Source organism: Herpailurus yagouaroundi, unplaced genomic scaffold, assembly GCF_014898765.1.
Source record: "Herpailurus yagouaroundi ecotype Mexico unplaced genomic scaffold, PumYag 182, whole genome shotgun sequence".
NCBI classification, from domain to species: Eukaryota; Metazoa; Chordata; class Mammalia; order Carnivora; family Felidae; genus Herpailurus; species Herpailurus yagouaroundi.
In genome coordinates this window covers 7,531,598-7,537,113 of record NW_024412413.1, presented here as the reverse complement: position 1 = coordinate 7,537,113, position 5,516 = coordinate 7,531,598, and the positions used below count along the sequence as shown (strand labels likewise).

At 53.1% G+C, this 5,516-nt stretch overlaps 1 long non-coding RNA gene across 1 annotated transcript; it reads left to right on the top strand.

The window, feature by feature from the left end:
• The first annotated feature begins 1,469 nt into the window (after nucleotides 1–1,469).
• On the top strand, nucleotides 1,470–5,297 carry LOC121040276 (uncharacterized). Its single transcript, XR_005795220.1, has 2 exons — nucleotides 1,470–2,450; nucleotides 5,130–5,297. It is a non-coding gene; the product is annotated as an uncharacterized LOC121040276 (long non-coding RNA).
• The last annotated feature ends 219 nt before the right edge of the window (nucleotides 5,298–5,516 follow it).

The window sequence follows — 5,516 nt, the reverse complement described above, 5'->3', positions numbered from 1 at the left end:
GTTGTGGGGCTGTCTCTTCTGTCCTCCTCCCTTCCCATGTTTCCTCTGGGTGCATTTCAGCCTAGGAACCTGAGGGACGTCCAGGCACCCATGTGTCACCAGCTGGGTACTCTCGGCCAGGTCACCCAACCACGCTGTGCCTCAGTTTCCTCATCTGTCAGATGGGAGTAATTCTGCCTGCTTACCTCACAGTTCATTGAGGAACAACAAATACCAGATAAGAAGCAGTTTGAACAAGTAAAAGTGCCGTACACATACTAGAAAGACAGGGAACTGCTCAGGAAGACTGCTCAGGGAGCAGTGGGCAGCAGCTCGGTAAAAAGGAAAAAAGCATAAAGACTGAGAGTTGGGTCCTGATGGTGGGATTCTGGGCGGTTTCCTTTTCTCCTCTTGCTGAATATTCTGTCTGTGGCCATCAGACCATCACAATTAAAAGGTAAGTTTATAGGGGCATCTGGGTGTCTCAGTTGGTTAAGCGTCCAACTTGTGATCTCAACTCAGGTCATGATCTTAGGGTCAGGGTCACTGAGCACTGTGCTCCGTGCTGGGTGTGGAGTATACTTAGAAAAGAAAGAAAAAGTAAACACAAGGGTGCAGCCACTTGGGACCCTTGTTGTCACCACTGATTTGCTCAGCATTGGTGTCCCCAGGTCCACATCCCCTGCTCAGGGCTGGCCTGGGGTCCCTGGGGGCCTTCATCGGGGGCGGGGGCAGAATAGGGTGCACCATCCAACTCAGAGCCTGCTGCAACTTCCCATCCTCCTCCTGCATCTCCGCCCTGTCCTTGCCCTTCTCCCTCGACCCCCTCTGTGCGCAGAGCTGGTGGCGCCTGCTTCCCCCAGGAGGCCTGCAGCTGCCTGTTTAAAACCAAGACTGTTCTGCCTTCTGCCTCCCCATGCTGCATGGTAGAAGTGCTGAGGGTCGCTGTGTCTTGAGGGACCAGGAACCAGCCCTAATTTTGTTTCTGAGGGGGAAAAGTTTGCATTTAGAGTTTGGAGACGGCAAGGTGGACTTTTAAAAATGGCCATTTTACAAATAGAAAAGCAAAGTGATATGCCCCAAATAATAGCAGTGGAGCTGAAATTCAAACCCAGAGTGGGTTTCAAATTTTCAAGTTCAAATTCCCTGAACAGTAAAGGGAGGCAGACTGTTGTTGGCCCTGGGGTCAGGGCAGTACCATATATCCTGTCTTTTAACCAACTGCACCCGTGGGTCTTCCTGCCTCCGCACAGCTTACAAAGGCCTTACAGCCCAGCCTCCTGCTCATGCCAGCTCCCAATATCTTGAGTATCTTCTAGTATCTTCTTTTAAACATTTTTTTAAATGTTTATTTTTGAGAGAGACAGAGTGTGAGCCAGGGGAAGGGCAGAGAGAGAGGGAGACACAGAATCCAAAGCAGGCTCCAGGCTCTGAGCTATCAGCACAGAGCTCAACATGGGGCTCGAACTCATGAACTGTGAGATCATGACCTGAGCTGAAGTTGGACACTCAACCAACTGAGCCACCCAGGTGCCCCACTTCTATAGCCTCAGCCAGGGCTTGGTGTTCTGAGATACTATCTTGTCTGAACTTCACTGGGGGTGGGAGGAATGTTCACCCCATTGTACAGAAGGGGAAACCAAAATTTAGAGAAACTTCATCCAACAAATATCTATTAAGTGTCTATTCTGTGTCAGCTCCCCTCCTGCCCTCACAGTCTGTTAGGAAAGACAAACATTCCACAGACGAAAATAGGGAATGATGGATTGTACTAAGTGATGTGGCTGTAAAGACTGGGGAACTATGAGAGAAACCAGTCCTACTGGAAGGGGTCAGGGAAGACCTGTCTGCAGGCAGCATTTAAGCTGAGACCAGAAGGGTGAATGGATGTGACTTGCCCTTAAGACTCACAAGTTGGGCACAGCTGAGTCCTGTGGGTGGTTTCTGACCTCTGTCTGTATGCCTGTTTCCTGGGCAGACACGGCCATCCTGCTGTCTAGAGGGGTGAGGCACAAAGAGACCAGTTAGGAGAAGACCCAAGGTGAGTGGAACCTTGACGCTCCCACCCTCTTGTCATTGAGGTTGGGAATGGGACACCAAGAAGCCTGGGAAAGCAGATGTAACTTAAACCGAAGCTCGGGTCCAGCGGCAGAATCCTCAGGCAAAGGCATTGTGTTGGCCTTTCCCCACCGCCTGAGCCACCTTGGGGTCTTCAGGGGGCTGCTACATGGTTACTGACCCAGCCCTGGACACAGTTCATTGGTCAACGAGTAAACATGTGACTAAACCGGGCCTATAGGGTAGTTCCCTGAAATCTGTTTCTCCCTGAAGGTGACCTGCCCTAACCCACTACTCTGTGCTCTCATAGGGATGCTCCCACCCAAAGCAGAGGTTTGTGCAGCCTTGGGAGTATAGGGGATTCGGGCTCAAAATATGGCAAAGCTACAAGATCTCTGCTGAGCATGTGGCAGGTAAGAACACAGGCTTTGGAGTTAGTCCTGGGCTCAAACCTTGCCTCCACCACCAATTCAGGGTGTGATCTTGGGCAAGTCACTGCCCCTGTCTGGGCTTCTGTTGTTTTGTTTTGTTTGCCTTCTTTCTTTTTCGGTTTCTTTTTTTTTGTCTTTTTTCAGCGCCCACAGGGGGGGGAGAGGCAGGGGGGGGGGGGGCAGAGGATCCAAAGTGGGCTCTGCATGCTGACAGGCTGACAAGCACTGGGCTTCTGGTTTTTTTTTTATCTGTAGAGTGGGACACCAGCTTCACAGGCACCTGGGAAGTGCTGACGCCACTGTAGCAATGGTATAGAAGGTGCGACACGGACCAGGCCTAGCAGCTGGTCAGTGTGGGATGCAGCCAGGCTCAGACCAGCTGTGTGGCCTGGGGTGAGTTATTCCACCTCCCCAGGTGATTTCTCTGTCTGCACAAGGTGAATGTGCTACACAGAGAATGTGTGAGTGCCTAACACCATGCATTTCTCCCTCCCACCTCACCGGAGGACAAACTTCCAAAGCTGGACACACACCCCCTTCCTTAACTGTACCCAACTACCAGACAGCCCTGGTACATCTCCCAAGGCTATGCCAGGCCAGCCCTGCTGGCAGCTCCTGACATCAGCTGCTAATCCGGGAAAGCTGCCAGCCAGAGGTAGGGGTGAACAGCAAAGGAAGTCAGAAACAGGTTAGAAGGTGGGTGCCCCCAGCCCCTGGCCCCCAGCCAGCCCTTCCTGTGCTCTCATCAGCTTCTTACTTCAGCAAACCCTCCCAGCCTCACAGACTGATGCCCGGACATGGTGGAGCAAGGGCCTCTTATCGTGAGCCACCGGCTCTGAGGCTGCAAGTATCTCCAAGCTGGGTAGGGGGCATTCTTTTTGGCCTGGGTTCCAGGCTGACTCTAGCTGGTGCCATGTGGGCTGCAGAGAAAGCAGAGGAAGGAGGAATCTCACCCAGTTCTCTGAGCCTAAGCCAGGGACACCATCCCTCATGCTCTCCTGTCATCTCAGCCTCACACCACCCAGGATGTGCATCGTTTTACAGAGGAGGACGCACTGAGGCTCAGCCAAGTCCTATGTGACTTGCGCAAGATCTCATAGCTACTAAGTATCAGAGCGAGATTCTAACCCAGACCAGGTGGTTCCTGAGTCCAAGCTCTTCCTCCGTCCCAGCCATCTCCTGGCCAAGGTGCACCTCCCTCGGGCCGGCGGAAGTCAGTCAGCCAAAGCAGCCAGACCAAGGCCTGGTCTGACATCTTCCCATGGACTGTCCAAGCCATCCTGGCCAGCAGTAGGGAGGCCAGGCCCAGCTACTGGTGAGGGGGAGGAAAGACTAATGTTTGTCCCACACGCTGGGCCAGGACCTTCACAGTGTCCCCCATTGGACAAATGTGGAAACCAGTTTGGAGAGGGGAAGTGACTTCCCTGAGGCGATTCTGCTTCTCCTCCCCACCCTCCTCCCAACCTCTTCCTTGGTCCTCACCCCCCGCCCCGCCCCAGACCAATGTATTTCCTTCTCCTTCCCTTACAGTATGTCCTCTCCTCCTCGGTGCCAGGGCCAGAGGCTCTGGACCACAAGGACCTTAGAAGTTATCCTATCCAGGCCCTCCTTGAATGGATGGGCGAGGGACCCAGAGAGAGAGAGAGAGGAGCTACCCAAGGCCCCAGAACAAAATGAGATTTGGGCTAAGGGATCTTGCATCTCCATGTTTCCTATCTCCCTGAGATCACATCGAAGCTGGTGACCCTTCACTCAGGAGGGCACTGGCTGTCCCTACTCGTACCCAACCACAAGGTGGTCACAAAAACCTGGGCTCACATGGAACCAGCCTCATCCCAGGTCCATCTCCAGCTTGCTGTGTGCCCTCCTGCAAGCCACATCCCTCTCTGAGCCCCTTCTTCATCAGTGCCATGGGATCAGAATCCCCTGTCCTGCTCACCTATCAGGGTTGCCATGAGGATCCTATGAGGTGCTGGATAGAAGCCCCTTGTAAATGGCAAGGGATGGGACATAGGACAGTGTCCCATCCCAACACATTTGGGACCCAGAATATGATAGATGCCTCACTCCACCCTTACCCCCACCTCACACACAAATCACTTCCCCATAGACTTGCCAACGTAGGCTAGTCCACCATTAGAAAAGCTGTCTGGAGGGCAGAGACAGGTAGGTAGAGGCAGGAGATAAGGCTGGAAATCAGCAGGGCCAGGCCACTCAGGGCTAAAGACCATGGCTGTCCTCCTGAGTCTGAGTCCACAACTGCTTTAACCACATCTGTGGCAGGCTAGGCTATACCCCCAAGCCTGTTACTCTGAGAAGCTGCTGGACTGAACTCAAATCACCTTGAAATCCTATCCTAGAACTTTGCTGAGGCCCCAAGTGCAAGCCTCAGGGGTGTGACCAGAGCAAGTGGAAGCACCCAAAGCTGGGACTGGAGTCCTGGGCCAGGAGCCAGTTCCCAGCCTACCAGTTACTCACTGAGGCCCTCCTTGCTCTGGGTGTCAGTTTCTCCATGTGCCCAAGGATACTGGAACTGTGGGTCTCAGCACTGATGTTCAGATTCTGCAATATAGCATCACCAGGCCTTTGTCCATACTTGGGCAAGCCCAGCCTTCCCTTCTGCCTTTTCTCTGCCTCACAAATTCCTACTCATCCCTCCAGGTCCCAGTCAGCAGTCACCTCCACCAGGAAGTCTTCACCAACACCCCTGGGGACAAGCTGCCCCTCCTGCATGATTCCACACCTTCTTCGGCAGGCCTCCAGTCAGACCCAGTCCTGCCCTCAGACTTGAGGTGAGGCTCCAATTAATTAAAACACATGAAATCTGAAGAGCCTGGTTACTTCCGTAGCTTAAGTGTCTGACTCTTGATTTCAGCTCAGGTCATCATCTCACAGATTTGTGAGTTCAAGCCCCAAGTCGGGCTCTGACAGCACAGAGATTGCTTGGGATTCTCTCTCTCTCTCTCTCTCTCTCTGTCTCCCTCGCTCCCTCTCTGCCCCTTCCCTGCTAATGTGCACACATGCACTCCTTCCCTCTCTCAAAATAAA